This window comes from Mastomys coucha, unplaced genomic scaffold (genome assembly GCF_008632895.1).
Source record: "Mastomys coucha isolate ucsf_1 unplaced genomic scaffold, UCSF_Mcou_1 pScaffold8, whole genome shotgun sequence".
Lineage (NCBI taxonomy): Eukaryota > Metazoa > Chordata > Mammalia > Rodentia > Muridae > Mastomys > Mastomys coucha.
The window spans coordinates 41,028,057-41,043,336 of NW_022196914.1; positions in this window are offsets into that span (position 1 = coordinate 41,028,057).

A 15,280-nucleotide genomic window follows, 5' to 3' on the forward strand; every position below is an offset into this window, starting at 1 on the left:
CTCATGGATCCAGCTGCATATATAGCAGTCATCAATGGGAGGAGAGGCTCTTGGTCCTATGAAGGTTCTATGTCCCAGTACAGGGGAATGCCAGGACCAGGAAGCAGGAGATGGTAGGTTGGTTAGCAGGGTGAGGGGGAAGGGAACAATTTTTTTTCCTGAAGGGGAAACTGGGAATAGAGACATCATTTTAAATATAAATAAAGAAAATATCTAATACAAAAAGAAAAAAAAAGAAAATATTATCCTAAGTGATGTGACCCCATTACAAAAAACACAAAGTGCTAAGTGGATATTAGCCCAGAAGTTCAGAATACCCAAAATACAATTCTCAGACCACACAACGCTCAAGATGAAGGAAGTCCAAAGTGTGGAGACTTTGGTCCTTCTTAGAAGGAGAATCAAAATACCCATGGAGGAGATACAGAGACAAAGTATGGAGCAGAGACTGAAGGAAAGACCATCCAGTGACTGTCCCACATGCGGATCCATCCCATATACAGTTACCAAACCCAGACACTACTGTGGATGCCAACAAGTGCTTGCTGACAGGAGCCTGAGAGGCTCTAACAGTACCTGACAAATACAGAACTGGATACTCATAGCCATCCATTGAACTGAACACAGGGTCCCCAATGAAGGAGCTACAGAAAGTACCCAAGAGCTGAAGGGGTTTGCAACCCCTTAGGACGAACAACAATATGAACCAACAAGTATCCCCAGAGCTCCCAGGGAGTATACCACCAACCAAAAAGTACACAAGGAGGGACTCATGGCTCCAGACACATATGTAGCAGAGGATGGCCTTATGGGATATCAGTGAGAGGAGAGGCCCTTGGTCTTGTGAAGGCTTGATGCTCTAGTATAGGGTAATCCCAGGACAGGGAAATGGGAGTTGGTGGGTTAGTGAGAAGGGGAAGGTGGAGTGGAATGGGGGGGTAGGGTTCAGAGGGGAAATGAGGAAAGGGAATATAATTTGAAATGTAAGTAAAGAAAATATCTAATAAAAAAGGAAAAAATAAGAAATCTTCCCTTACATTGTGTGAAGTTATCAATAAAGATAACTCTTAAAATGTTTCCCTAATAGGCATAGGAAGCACATGACAAAATCTGAATGCACGAGACTGCTAGTCACCTGCCTCGTATTAACTGGATGCTTTGATCCCCAGTGAATGAATAAAATATCCTTTTTCTGACTTACTTATACTAGTGGAAAATTGTGTATTTATTTACACATGAAAATACTTATTAAAAGAATCAATTTTTTTCCTCTTCACTTTTTGACACATACAACTAAATAAATGGCTGATGCATTTTTTGCTTTTTAAATTGTATAGGCTTATCATTAGTATTTTGCCAATCTAAAGAAATGTGTATATAAAGTGTATAGAGTACTAAGATTTCCAACCATGTCTATATTTGAACCAGTTTGTATACTTACAGAAACTTTACCTAGGGCCACGATCACAGCATATTGTTCAAGATGTCTTAGCAGTTAATGGCACTTGCTACCAAACCCAAGACTTCCATTTGAAACCAAGTACAAGAGAACCAACTCTTCAGATTGTCTTCTCTTCTCAGGGTACTCTGTAGCAGTCATGTATAAGTGTGCACATATGGCACCCCTCTCTCTTTCTTTGTCTCTCTCTCCCTCTCTGTCTGTCTGTCTGTCTGTCTGTCTCTCACTCTCTCTCTGTCTCTGTCTGTCTGTATATCTCTCTCTGGGTGTCTCTCTATGTCTCTCTGTCCCCCCCTCTGTCTCTCTGTGTCTCTGTCTCTGTCTCTCTCTCTCATACACACACACATACAAACACACACACACACACACACCACCACCTCCACCACCACCACCGCCACCACCACCACCATCACCATCACCATCTACAGCAAAACATAATAAATAAACAAATGTAATTTCTAAATTTTAAAAGAATCTCAAATTCTTTCATTAAGTTATTTTTTATTCCATTTACAAATCTCAAAGAATATTATGGAAAGGATAACATGGTAAATTAGGTCTACTCACCTGCAATGATTTATAAGAATTTCAATCTTCACAGGAGATGGAATCAAATGGCTTCATTGATCAACACAGGAATCACAGGAATTTTGTTCTTGCTTTCCAATCTGAACACAGTGCTAGTAAAAATGATTTTTCACTGGTTTCTAAAGAGCACACTACTGTGGGATAAAATAAAAGTAAAGATATCACATTTCTATTGAGTTGTACAGATTCATAGTTTAAAGTTGCCTTGTGTACTTCCCTTTAAACATTATTCAGTAAAACTTAAAAGACAAGTTAAAATGTTCTCTTCTACCTGGTGTCATTGCTAAAAATGCTGGGACATCAAGTAAACAGTTTTGAAGTCCTCCTTTTAGCATAGTGCTATATTTTCAGTTCATCCTTTTCAGCAAACGCATCATACACTCAAGGGGCACAAGAGAAAAACATGATGACCTTGAAAACTAAAGAACAAAAGAAGAAAAAAATACCAATATTTTACTAAATTAATTAAAAAATATTAATGGTCTTGGAATATCAGCATTAGGAGGAATTTTAAAACCTTACTTTCTCCACTTGCTCTCAAAGTTTAATTCATTCCACATCATTCTTTCTCATTGGCTCTCCAGAACATACTTGGCAATCTTTTGTAATGTCATTATTTCATTGATATCGATGCCTTCTGTTATTAGCAAGTTTTTCTTCAAGGAATTATTATAGAGTCTAAAACTGCTATCATTGAAGGCATGATCTGCATAGTAAGATTTCCAGAATGAATCTTCCTGAGTTCAAACATTTAGGCTACTGTTCTTTGTGTAACCTTTATCAAATAAATTACAAATGGATACAACAAAGTAATACATATTTAAACTCTTTGAGACTGAACACTCTTTTGTAGCTAGAAGTAATATTACCTTCCTTATGAAAGCATTATGATGACTGCATTCAGTTGATTATCTCTTACAAGTTCATATACAATGCTGCAACTATTATTAGGAAGTTACTTGTCTTTTAATTCTAGACCTTATTTAGTTTATCCACATAAACAAATATGTAGAGATTTGAGGTGGGGCTTGGAAAAGACTGACTCTTCATAATAGTAAATTGAAAGGAAATGATCTTAGTCTTCTTCTATAAGATACAAAACACAGAGGCCTGGCAATGGTGGCACACGCTTTTAACCCCAGCACTTGGTAGGCAGAGGCTGAAGGATTTCTGAATTCGATGCCAGCCTGGTCTACAGAGTGAGTTCCAGGACAGCCAAGTCTACACAGAGAAACCCTGTCTCGAAAAACCAAAAAACAAAACAAAACAACAACAACAACAACAAAAAAAAACATACAAAACACAGTTATTCTTTGGTTTCTTCTTTGCACCATGTTATCTAGAATGCGTTCACATTGTGCTCTAGCAAAGAACCTGATTATACTCATACACTAACTATTCACATACTGAGAAAGTAAATGAGGATCCATTGAAAAGTCATTGACTAATTTGCATGGAAGAGGAAATTTTTAAGATAGCTTGAACCTGAGATAATGTGGAGCCTGAGATAAAGTTGTTATGAAATGAGATAAAGTTGTTTATCTGAGATAAAGTTGTTATAAAATGGTTATGAGTGGTACCATTCTCTTGGCTAAATTTCTAGAAGGAAATGAAAAGTAAAAAAAATCTTGATGAGCACCAATGCACCTTCCTCTCTGTTTTCTCCCTGAAGGTACAAACTGACCAGCTGTCTAATGCTTCAGCTGCCAGGCTTTTCTCCATGATGAACTATCCAAGTAATGAAAACCAAGATTAAGTAATATTCCTTCTTCTTTTAAGATGTTTATGCTAAACATTGTGTCAAAATAATATGAAAGCGTTACTAAAGCAAAAAAAGTCAGGTCAACATATACCAGCATCATGGAACCTGGTGGGTGATGCCTCTGCCCCCTCAGTCCTAAAATGAAGAAACATGTTCCATCCAACTATTGAAGTCATAGCTCTCTCTCATCTGAAGTAGAAGTTTCTGGTTGTTTAATGTGATGTAGGATCACATGGTGTTTTGCTGTGGCAGACTCATGTGGTGTTTTGGTGAGGGAAGGCCCAAGGGAAGACATATGATGCTTGGAGAAAATATAAATATGACTCAACTGGACAGTCACTGGGTGCTCGCACTGCTAACCTTGTAAGGGTTCATTGGTTTGCTGATCTTCACTTCACTGAGAGAGTCACAGCAGAGCATTACAGTAGTTGGGCTGCTTTTGGTCACTCCTACTGACTTTAGATGATTCAGCAGAGGCCTGGTTGTTTCTGCTGGATTGGGCCACCACAGTTGATTCCTGTTTGGTATCCTGACTTTGCTGAGCTGGACTGCTGGTATCCTGACAAATGGGGATTGAAATTGCCCCAAGGAACTACAGCTAAACAAATCTACATCCTCCTGTCCTATTTACCATATTTTCTCCCCTACCTTTACACTGTGGGCTACAAGGGGAATCGAAATGTTTGAGAACCCTTATTAAAAGTAAATTTTGAAAGATCTATGCCTACACCCATCTGTCATCACCATGATGTCTCCAGTTCTGCCTTTCTCAATAGTGCAAGTGTCACTCCATTTTTTTTTTTATTCCTTCTCTCCGTCCTATATTTGCTCATTATACTGGTTCCCAGCCTGAGTTCTGTTGTGCCTGCTTGGTGAGGCAGATGTGGCTTGGTCCTTAAGATCTGTTCATAGAGGATTATTGCTATAAACAATTTTATTTTATAATAGAATCTTAATTTTTATTATAAATATTCTCTTGTAAGTCAAAAATAAATGATCTAATCTCAGGAAAAAGAACTCAGGTCATTCTTGTGATGAGCCTCATGTTGTAGTGTGTGGCACTTTGACACCTTTGCAAAAATAATGTGAAAGAGTTTTGAAACTGTAGCCTATATACAATGTAGAAATGTATAAGTTAAATGGCTCATTTTGGTGGAAATTTTGGAGACTACAGTATTTTTAGAAATTCTGACACTAAAAAAAGAAAAAATTAAGCTTAGAAAGTTTAAGAGAGCAACAAATATTTTTTCACAAACTGGGCTTATAACCATTCATGTTATATCCTGGCAGAAAATCTGACTGTTTTCCACAAATCATCAGCAGTTAAAAGAGGCTTTACTTAAAAGTAATACTTTTATATGTTTGGATAAGGACATTTCAAGATTGTACATCTAGGCTATAGAATTGTTACTACTAAATTATCTTAGTCACATCTATAGTAAGAAACAACAGACATATAAGAAATATTGCATCTTAATTTTATAAAAAGAGTATGTGTGAATTTAAAGTTGTAAACAAGTTAGGAGTGGAGAAAACACTTAAAATTGTGAAAGAGACTACTGCAATTAACCAGAAACCATAAACTTCATGCTGAAACAAGAAAGGTGCTTCTAGGAAAAGCCCCTACCACAGAAAAATTCCTATTTTTGAACAATAAAAAATGTATTTGAAGGTAGACAAACATAGATGAGCATGACAAAAAGGAACAGAGCAGCTCAAAAAAAAAAAAAATCTCAGGGTGCACAGAGGCTACTCTAGGATGGTAGGAGGAGGCTGAACTACATTTTGAATTGGCAATCAATCTGTGTGATATGTGTGTGCAACGATACAAAATGAAAGAATTGCAGGGTGAAGGCGGCTTGTTCTCAGGTTCCCAAACCTGCTGAAGCTGGATGATGTGGGCTATGATTAAGTTTTCTGCAATGAAGACATTCATGTAAACCCGTTGAGATGCAGCTTACATAGGAAAAATTACCACTGGATTTTGGAGTTATCAAAAAAGAAAGGAGAAAAATTTGCCAATGAAACAGGAGACATGGTGTGTAGGTGTCCCAAGAGAGAGTCTACATTTGATACAGGCAACAGAAATGAGGAGACAGCGGTGCCAAATGATGCCATCAAGAGTCAAGATGCCAGAAACTGAGTAGTGAAATCTGACATTTACCTGCTGGCCTCAGCCTTGCACTGGATTGGTGTTACATGCCATTTTATCACCCCCTGTTATTGAAAGAGGTGGGTTCACTCTATGGCATTGCATACTGCAAATATGTAACTTGTTTCTAATTTGTAAGGACTCATAGTTAGGAAGTTACTTCAAGCCAGTTCTAAAGAGACATTGGGCTTTAGTAAAATAAAAGAACTGTTAAGACTTAATAGACTTCTGGAGACTAACTGAAAACACTTTTACTTGTAAGATGACAACATGTATTCTAAGGGTGGAATGTTGTGAATTAAAGTGACATGTCTGAGTGTCAAGGTGAGAAGGGTTGGACTTAGAATGTTTAACCTTTGTTGTCAAACTTAGCTGGACTTCAGTCACCTAGGAGACATACCCCTGAGCCTGTATGAAGATGTATCTAAAGATATTTAACTGATCAGGGAATACCCAGCGTGGATGGAGATGAAACTAGCCCATTAACTGGAAACTTGAACTGAACCAAAATGAAAATAGGATTCATTTTCTCAGCTTCTTGACTATAGATACAGTGTGATAATTGCTTAATATTTCTGGTCCCACACCTTCAGGTTAAGTAGACTATCTTCCCTATTAAACCATAAGCCAGATAAATCCTGTTTTCTTCAAGTTACTTTTTTATGTTTCTTTTTTCTCAAAAGAGAAGTTAATCTATTTCTATTTGTCAATGCTTTATATTATTTTCTTAGCTTTTAGAGTCTTTTCAGAAATCTATTGCCCAGACTTATGTCTTGGAATTTCTTTCCTATGCCTTTCTCTTTGAGATCCAGAGCTCCAGGCCTTATTTTTAGATAAAATGGTGCAATGGAAAAAAGCACTCACTGCCAATCCTGGCAATGTACATGAGATCATCCTTACAGCCCATGTGGTGAATAGAGAACCGACTTTCATAGATTTTCCTCTGACATCTATATGTATGTACCTTGGTACACATGTGCTGACACAAACTTACACATGTGTACACACATGTAAGTAAATAAATAAATAAATAAATAAATAAATTAATAAAACAAAATACCCAAAAACAAACTAAATAAAATGAGCTAACAAACAAAAACCAGTTTTGAAATATGAAAAACAGATGATCAATAATCAGATGAAAAAGTTTTCAATATCCATAAGCATCAGGAATGTACAAATTGAAACTATATTGACTCTCTGTTCCAACCAAAACAAATGAAACTGAAAGACTGTAATCATGTGGCAGAAAAATAACCTTATGTACTCTTGGTAGAAATATAACTTGGTAACTGAACTAGTTAGTGTTTCCTCATTGAGACACAAGATAATATCATCTGAGAATAGAAAAACAGACTTTATCAAACTAGGCTGCAAGCACATCTTTTGATAGTCATTGATGTTGGAGGCCCTAACCCACTGTGCAAAGTGTCTCCCTGGTGCAACAGACCCTGGGATTTATATACCAATTCAAGTGAGGGAGTGATGGTGAGCAAGCTAATAAGCAGCATCCCTTAATGATCTCCATTTTAATTCCTGCATCCAGGTTCCTTTTGAGCCCCTTTCCCTCTTTTCATTCAGTGTTGGATTGTGATGTGGAAGTATGATATGAAATAAACTATTCCCTCCCAAGTTACTTTGGGCCATGGTATTTATCCTGCCAATAGAAATCAAACTATAGCAGACACTATGGAAATTACTATGGAGGTTCAACAAAATTAAAGCATACCTACAATGTGAACCAGCTAATAATCTCTAGTATATACTCAGAAGACTTTAAGTCAATATATCGCATAGATTCTTGGAAATCAGTATTTATTGTAGCAATTTCCACAGAAGACAAGTTATAAGAACAGCCTCAGTGTTCATTGATAGATGAATATATAAAGAAAATATAGCACATGTGCAGAAAACAGGCTTATTTAACAAAATAGATGGTTGATTTTACTTGTTTCCTATAAAATAGATACAGCATGAAATTATTACATAAAAGGAATAAGTCTAACTCAGAAAAAAATCATACATTGTCTCTTCTTTTGAATACTATACTTTATATAGATACATATAATCTATCATCTAGCTAGCTAGCTATTTATCTATCTACCTACTATTATCTGCCATCTACACACAGACACAAACACAGACACACAAAAACAGACACACATGTGTGTGTGATTAGTGTGTGGTGTGTGTATATGTGTGTGTGTGTTGGTGTGTGTGTATGTGGTACGTGTGTGGGTGTGTGGGTATGTGTAAGCAGAAATAAGACTAGTAAAAAAGGCACCGTGATTATGGGAGAAATGAATGGGAGTAGACTATGGGAAAGAATTGGTGTGGATATAGTCAAAGCATATAAAAGGTTAGAAATAAATTCTCTGGGAAATCCATTACTGTGTACAATGAATATATGCCAACAACAAAAAACCCACTAAACAGTTAACTAATGTTTTCAAGGAGTTAGTATTTGAGTCCCTGCTAGGTATGCTAAGGTCCTGGATTAAATCATAGCTCTAAAGTATTGAAGCATAATAGAATTTTTTTAAAAACTTAGAAAAGAAGCAAGATGTGTGATTTCTAAATTTCAGTAGAATAAAAGTATTATGATGCCTTAATGGAACTAAAATAATAGAAAATTAGCTTTGCAATATTATGTGGCTGAAGAGAGACTAGCATCCTTCAAATAGGTGAAATTCAGTAAGAAAGCAAATGGAGGGAGAGCAGTCAGATGTGGAGGCCTGAGACAAGAAACACAAAACTCATTTACAGGCTCAATAAAACAATAGCAATTGTTATAGATGACAGATTTCCTAATCTGGGACTATGCATATTTAATATATTCCTGATTTATACACAAAATTAATGAGGAGTTACTTTCTCTAAAAGTAAAGTTAGAAATCTATTTTCAACTCTTAAACAAAAATGTAGCAATCACATTGAAAATAATGATATGTATATCTAGTTAGTTTTTCTTCTGTCATTTTTGTGCAATTATGAGCTATGGTTTCATTTAACCTAATTTCTTGTTCTTCTTAAATTTCACAGCAATGTAAACTGACATAAGACAAGCTAGAAACTATATCATACACTAACATGGAGGTATTGGTAGATAATGTTAATTGTCTAGAATATGGAATGTCAAACTTTTGAATTTGAATATTTCATGTAAAATTATAAGAATAATATATAAGTTAAACAATAATATTGTAATGGTAGTTATGTTTTAAAATTAGACTATTCAGTAATAGCTATATTCCCTTTAATTTTCATAGTTGTTGATGAGACATCATTTCACCATATAGTCTAAACCACTTTTAAGCATGCAGTTCTCTTGAGAAAAGATAAACAGACCTCTCTGGTTCTCAGGATTGAACCTGAAGTCTTCTACATAACAAGTTCGAGTTCAACTAGAGAGATTCTGTAACAGACCCACCACTCGCTGCTCTAATGTGAGGTGTGTGACTAGAAGACATCTTTAAAATAGCCTATCTGAAGTATAAAATGAAGCTATTTGATTATTATTTCCTTTTCTAAGATCCATTATATTTATTGTTATACTTTTTATGATGAAAAATGGAAATAAAACACATTTCAGCATTCAGAGTTTAATGTTACTTTGTATCAAAACAGAGCACTCCTTACATTAAGAATACATAGCATAATTATCATTATATAATTAACATGCAAGGTTAAACAAATTGGAAATGCTTTACTCATAGAAGAGTAAAAATATAATGAATAGTGTAATAATAGTATAAATTTACACAAAAAATATAAGAACAAAATACCAAAAGATAATATAATAGCTTTTATTGATGGTGTTTAAACATTCCAGTATTGGAGTATTAAGTACTATTTTTAAATTAAAATACTTTATATGGAGGGACCTATGGCTCCAGCCACATAAGTCGCAGATGATAATAGCCTTGTTGGGCATCATTGGGAAGACAGGCCCCCTTGGTCTTGTGAAGGCTCAATGCCCCAGTGTAGGTGAATGCCAGAGAGGGGATGTGGGTGGGGGACACACTCATAGAAGCAATGAAGAGAATGGGATCCAGGAAAGGCGATAACATTTGAAATATAAATAAAGAAAATATCCAATAAAAAATGCAAGAGACCTGAAAGATGACCTCAGAATCTTATCTCCAGATATAAGATTATACATTGTAAGTGTAATATGGAATAAAAAAAACATAAGCAAAACCAAAAAATACTTAATATTACTTTTAATACATCACTTTCTACTGATTTCCTCCATTAGTTATAGAAAATGTTGAATTTTGTTTTTGTTCTGCTCTATCATGCTAGTCAGATTTTTGCAACTAGGATTCAATTGTTCAGTATATATTTTAAATGGACTTACTATTTTGTCATTGACCAACTAAAGTGTAAATGTTTCATCATTCCTAAATACTGACATTGATACCTCTTTAGTTTTTAAGTATTATAGTGTCCTATGTCCAGATGCACACAGGCAGCACTAAGCAGATCCCAAGATTTAAGAATAGACTACATAAAGATGGAAGGGAATAATAATGTGAACATAAAGGAAGAATTGGAAAGAATGAAAATGGGGGTTAATCTGATGAAAGTCTGCTAAAAAGTAATATTTTTGTTTAGTTGATGCAAGAGGATTAATATACAAGGATGGTAAACATAGAAATGCATGAGTGATTTAAATATTTACAACAAGCAAATTTTTACGATAGATTTAATCAGTCATGTGGTTTAATCATTCATCTTCTCAAAGTACACAGGAATTTTTAATTGTAAACAAATACCAAAGGTTTTATTGTCATTAGGGAATGTAAAGAATAAATGACAGCTCAGTGCATCATGTATATTAGGCCACAACTACATTATATATATATATATATATATATATGTGTGTGTGTATATATAATCCAATTTTTAAAAATTAAGGCAGATGTCTAATTTTTATTATTTTTACTTAAAGAGTATCGTCAAGTAATTCCTGCTCAAATAGATATATTATAGTTACAATTATCTTGGGTGTTGCTCCAGCTTAACTTTATAAAATCAGAGGTTTTTTATCAAAAGTGATCTTTCCAAACCTAGTAATGAAAGAGAGAGAGAGAATGAGAGCAAGAGAGAGAGAAGGGGAGAGAGAAAGAGAGAGAGTAGGGAGAGAGAGAGAGAGAGAGAGAGAATGAACATGGATGCTGCTACTATCTGCAGTGTACAGGTAATAACTTAACCCTCCTCAATGGATATGGATACATACAGCTCACAATCTCTCTCTCTCTCTCTCTCTCTCTCTCTCTCTCTCTCTCTCTCTCTCTCTCTCTCTCTCTCTCTCTCTCCCTCTCCCTCTCTCTCTATCTCACACACACACATGTGCACACACACACACACACATGCACACACACACACACGTGTGTGTGTAATAAAAGAATGTAGTAATCCCAGTGAAGATCCATGCTGTTGTCCTGGGACATATACTAATAAGAATAATAAAAATAAATAGAAACAAGCATTAAACTTGTTTTAAGAATGGGTAGTTATAATTTTAAAATTAGTGGATATAGTTTGAGCAGGGAAAGATATCATGGTAAGAGATTAAGGTTATCTCCAAATGAGTACACAAATAAGCTTTAGGAATTCTCCCACCCGTATTTTCTAACTGAGCTGGCACTCCTCTCTACAAGCATTTTGATCATCACTGAAGCATGAGATATCTACAGAAAAAAAAAAAAAGCCATAACTCACAGCATTCATTAGACACCTATCTCCTACCTGGCAACCTCCACATGTGATTTGTTGAATTTCAAAACATTATGTTTGATTTCACAATGATTTTGAAGTAGTAGTTTTTCATCTAAGCAACACTGAAGTATATTAACACATCTAGATACTTTTTGAAATGATTTGCTTTTAAAGTTAAGACCCTTTCAATGTTAAGCCCCATTCAAGAGTGTGTTATTGAAGATAAACCAAGAGCAAAGACTGAAAAGATGCACTATCTAAAATCCTAAGTCAAAACCCAGTCGTTACAAGGGTGAGGCACTTGGTGCTAACTGGTCACTCCATGTAACTGCTGTTCATAAAAATTCCTGTAATAGACATGGAAGCAAAAGGCCTTCACAAAGTAATGTAGGCTGCATTACTATTTAGACCAAAGTAATTCATAAGATTAAGGTGCCCTTTATATATCATCAGGAAGCAGTCAACCTAAAATGTAATCAACGAAAAATAAGTCATAAATTTAGAAAAGATATAAAGTTATATTGAAGAAAATAGTAACTGAGGCCATAAGACAAAGGGACAGCGGTCAGCAAGAAGCCATGCTAGAGAGCAACTCACTCTCTTGGTGAGGATACACATCCTGTTTCAACCAGTTCAGTCAGAACACTCTGAAGTGTTTACTAAAAAGAAAAAGATGCAGTCTTCTTTGTTCTAGGTTTTTACTTTAATTTTTTGCATAGTCCAGTTTGCACTACAGCATTTTGTCTGACTCAGAAGCCCCAGACTATTTCTTCTAAAATTTTTATTCTATATAAAATTGGTTGCTTATACTTTACTGCAAATTCTATGACATAATTCAATGGCTTTAGCATAAATATGTTCAATTATCTTAATTCCTTATGAAATTAAATCCCATAGTAAAATTGATAGCAAGGCAATGTGAAACACTTACTTCAGGGTTTTGGCACACACTGACACGTGCTCCCAAAGCACTACCATTTACAACTCGCTTCGCACCAGCTGGAGTAAGAGATGTTATCTTACTGCAACAAACACTAAGTACATCTTTCAATGTCAAGCTTCTCCATTACCTCCTTTTCTAGGACTTTATCTCCTAACCACTCGGCACTGATTTTTGTCACGACAGCAGAATGAATCCAGAGAAGAAGGGGAGGGGTAAGAGGAATGGGGGAGGTCTCTGTGAGGAGGGTACTGGGAGGGGAAACATGTGAGATGTAAATAAATAAGTAAATAATAAACCAGTCAGTTGGCATTCTTGTTTACATACCAATCTGAACATAGTTATTGTATGAGTTATGTTTTTGTCTATAGTAATTTTCTCAACTTCCATCTCTGGTAAAGTTACAGAAGCTATACTCTATGGTTCTGACTTAACACCATCTCATACGGCACAGTTAGCACAGGCTACCCACCTCTGCAACTTTCATGTTAATGCTGGAAATTAAGGCCAGTGCATGGGATGAGTGGGACAGAAGGCCTTTTCTTTCTTCAACTACTAGCTGTTACTTCATAACTTTTAAGTTATGAACTACTGTATCATCCATACATTTATCTAATCAAAATGGTTACTCAGTTTTGCACATGGTTCTTCAAAAGAAAATTTTAAGGAAGACGTTTGGAAGATGTTTGGTATTTTTTTTTTTTATTTTTTTGGTTAAGAAAAGTCTTCTTTTGATTTTATTAATGTTAACATGTACCAAGGGAGTGTGGCAGTGAATTATCAGCAAATGTGAAAAACAATAGACAAATATGTATCTCGTAAAACAGAACTTTCAAAGCATAATCATCTGACAGATAATTATAAGAACAAAGCAGATCCCCTGATTCATGAGAAGGAGCATCTGTCTCGCTTATTTACCTCTAAAATTCAGAGACTCCTTCTGGAATCTGTGGTCTCCCCTCTCACTGCATCACTCTGGATTTTATTTTTAAAAACTATGGATAGCAGTCATTTCAAGGTACAAGATGTCTATTACTGAAATACAGCTTCTGAACATAAGGTTGATGGTTCATGTTGAATCAAGTAGCCTAGCAGACAGATTACTAAGGAAACATGGTGGCTATAACCAAGGTGGACAGTTTAGATAAATATACTTTTCTGACATCTCTCAGCCATGACACACACACTGACACACAAACACACACACACACACACACACACACACACACAAATATGACCTGCCTTAGATAATTTGGTATCTCCAGTTACTAAATAGCATTCCTTCCATTATAGAATTAAGACTCAGAAGGTTGGTTCTGAACAACCAGCTATATTCTAAAAGTATATATTGCATTATAGATGTATTTGTTATAGTTGAGCAATGAATATTTAAGAATAAAGTTCCATTTAAGGCTTCATCATTGTCCACTGTGAATAAGCAGTTTTTGCTATACTTTCTTCCATTTACTTTGAATTCTCAGCTTCATATTTCTAATCACAGTAGTATTTAGTATACATGCTATTTGTAGTATAACAGCAAAAATTACTTGAAAATACTTGATAATTTATTAACACATAAATCATATGAATGTGTGGTATATGTCACATGTAGCAGATAATTAGCTTTCCACAAAGGAAAGAGAAATGAGATCATCTGTGGTCTTAAAGTCTCCTAGTTTCTTGTTCTCACTGGGCACTCTACTTCTTGATAACTCTTGAAATGAAATGCTGGAGGCAATTTCTCATTTCACACCTTCCTTGCATATTTGTTGATCATTTGTAAATAATATTCTTTTACTTGTATTAAGATATTACATTGAATATTAACACTATATACTTCATTTAAATGGATATTGTGATTGTTACTTTTTCTAGGCATAGATTCTAAGCATAGAATTTATAACCATATTTTGAGATAGCAAGTCTCTGAAGAAGGAAATTGAAGAAGATCTCAAAAGATGGAAAGATCTCCCATGCTCATGGATTGTCAGGATTAATATAGTAAAAATGGCCATCTTACCAAAGGCAATCTACAGATTCAATGCAATCCCCATCAAAATTCCAACTCAATTCTTCACAGACTTAGAAAGAACAATTTGCAGACTCATCTGGAACAACAAAAGACCCAGGATAGCCAAAACTCTTCTCAATAATAAAGGAACCTCTGGTGGAATCACAATCCCAGACCTTAAGCTGTACTACAGAGCAATTTGTGATAAAAACTGCATGATGTTAGTACAGTGACAGGCACGTAGATCAATGGAACTGAATTGAAGACCCAGAAATGAACCCATGCACCTATGGTCACTTGATCTTTGACAAAGGAGCTAAAACCATCCAGTGGAAAAAAGACAGCATTTTCAACAGATGGTGCTGGCTCAACTGGCGGTTAACATGTAGAAAAAATGCAAATCGATCCATTCCTTTCTCTTTGTACAAAGCTCAAGTCCAAGTGGATCAGGGACCTCCACATCAAAGCAGATACATTGAAACTAAGAGAGAGTGGGGAAGAACCTCGAGCAAATTGGCACAGGGGAAAATTTCCTGAAGAGAATGCCAATAGCTTATGCTCTAAAATCAAGAACTGACAAATGGGACCTCATAAAATTGCAAAGCTTCTGTATGGCAAAAGACACTGTCAATAGGACAAAATGG